Raw genomic sequence first — 2,560 nt, 5'->3', positions numbered from 1 at the left:
CCAGAGAAGAGACAGGGGTCTGGACTTGCACACACACACACACACACACACACACACACACACAATCTCGGCTGTCTGAGGCAGACAGACAGTTAAGCAAACACCCCCACTCCCTAGCTCCCAAATCCTCCCACAATCCTCCAGGACAGGACAGGGCAAGGCTGTTTACCATACAGATAAAGCAGTGTGTGTGTGTGTGTGTGTGTGTGTGCATGTGTGCGTGCCTGAGAATGTTTGTGCATGTATATGTGTGTATGTATGAGCATAGCGTAGGCGTGTCATATTGTGTGTGTGTGTGTGTACGTGTGTATGTATAGTACATATATATGAGTGCATACGTGTATGTATCTGTATTTGTATGTGTGTGTGTGTGTGTGTGTGTGTGTGTGTGGGTATGGAATGCCCATTAACACACACATGGTGATTTCTCACACACATGCTTGAAAGAACTTGAACTTCAAGCAGTCAAGTCATTTTCTTGAATCCAGACTTATTACAGGGGCAATAAATAAGTCATTACTGTCCCATAGCACAAAATATCCATAACAGGGCGTTCACACTGCAAGTAACTTGATTGATGGGTCCGTCTATTCTGACAGATTGTGGGCGGGGCCAGAGGCTCTGATTGCATCTATGTTGCGGTCTGCAGCTACAAAGATCTGAACAGGCAAGTCATGTCTTTTTTGCTGCTTTGATATTGTCTGTCATAATGTTAAGTTGTTTTAGAGTTAAAGTCCCCATGAAATTAACTCCCATTACCTTTACTTTACTTTCCTTCGGTGACCTCATACTGTACCAGTCAACGTAAATATAAATTCCAATCATTAAAACCATCACATAGACACCTAGACTTTTGAATGATCCCTCGCCGCATTATGTCCCGCCCCCAACATCCTGTTTCAACAGGAAACGCATCAAATCAAGGACGGAAATATGCCGTTTCATGGGGTCTTTAACATAGCTAGCTGCTAATTAAGTAGCAGTAATCGAAAAGAAACTTTTACTTTCAAGCTTTCCAAGTAAAAAATATTCAAATCAGCAAAATTATCTGTCGGTGCAGTAAGCTAATTGGACTAAAAATATCTTGAAACAAGCTTGTACCCGCTCTCTTACACCTTACGACCCTGTTTACTCTAATTTCCTTTTATCCAAAAATAATCCCTTGCTGGTTATGTTGGTGATCTACGAATTGAAGCTGATTCTACTGATTCTACTCATTGTAAGTCACTCTGGATAAGAGCATCGGCTAAAGGTCACCTAAAATGTAAATGAACACATCAATTCAATCAATTTTAGAGGCTGATCTGCTTCACAATTCAAACTTTTTTTTTGCCATGAAAAGGTTCTAATATCCAGGCTGTGAAGGCATTTTTGAGAACGAAGGCTCTGTCCTCATTATGTGAATTGGAGTTTCAATTTAAACTTGAATGGATCCGGTGAAGGCAGAGTGACCCCCGTCCCGCCCTCTGTGAATGATCAAAATCTGTTTTCGCTGAATCTCACTGCACTTGTTTATTGATGAGCAAAACCCAACAGGCAACATCATTTTAATAATTTACCATACTGGGAGTCCTAAATCTGTATCATCTCTTAAATCACTTGTTAAAACTCATTTTTTTATAGACTTGCTTTCATGTAATGACCTTTTATTTTTGTTTTTGACTTTCCGTTTATGACTCTTGCCTTGCTTTTTTATTTCTTACAATATTTTTAATGCTTTTGCTATTGAAGCGCTTTGTAACTGTGTTTTCAAAAGTGTTACATAAGCAAAGATTGTTATTATTGTTATTATCATTATTACTATTACTGGTAAATTTTACATGAGGGACACAATCAATATTGTCTCCTCAAAATCCACTTTAACATTTTGATTAACTGAACCTGAATCCAGATTTTAAACAAAGTGCTTTTGGCACTAGATAGAGCTCATCTTGTTTTCCTGCAAAGAAGTCTGCTCACCTTTTGTATTTTTATTTCTTATTTAGAAAGTGGGAAAGTAGACGGAGCTCTAGTGGGATTCGATCATCATCCAGTGGGATCAAACTCGTGGTTCCTGATGTGGGGAACTTCACCTCTCCAACTGTCTCTCAGCACAGTTTCATCTATAAAGCTCATTTCCACCCTCAGTGCCACTTCATGCCCCGCCGGCTCCAAACCCTCCCAGTCACAGAATTGATCGGTGAGTGTATTGCGGCCGGCCGGTCGTGACCCGACGTGTCCCCCCCCCCCCCCCTCCCCCTCGTCTGTCTTCAATCTCGGTGAAACTGTACCTCGCGTTCTTAATCAGCAAATGGACTAATAATCCCCAATTTGCCGCTTCCCCACGGACCGCGCCCCGAGCCCCACTCAATCCAGCTCCTTTCAATGCTAATGGCGCGTAAACAGAGAGGGAGATTTAGTCAAACAGCACAAATACACACCTAAATACACACTAAATACTGCCAGGGCTGATTGGATTATGTGTGGGTTCAACGTGTGTGTGTGTGTGTGTGTGTGGAGTGTGGTATAGCTGTAGTACTACATAATTGATTTGCTTACTTTAGATGAGCATTTGAGGGTG

This window comes from Centroberyx gerrardi, chromosome 13, assembly GCF_048128805.1.
Source record: "Centroberyx gerrardi isolate f3 chromosome 13, fCenGer3.hap1.cur.20231027, whole genome shotgun sequence".
In the NCBI taxonomy this organism is placed as follows: Eukaryota; Metazoa; Chordata; class Actinopteri; order Beryciformes; family Berycidae; genus Centroberyx; species Centroberyx gerrardi.
This window is presented reverse-complemented; position numbering follows the sequence as displayed.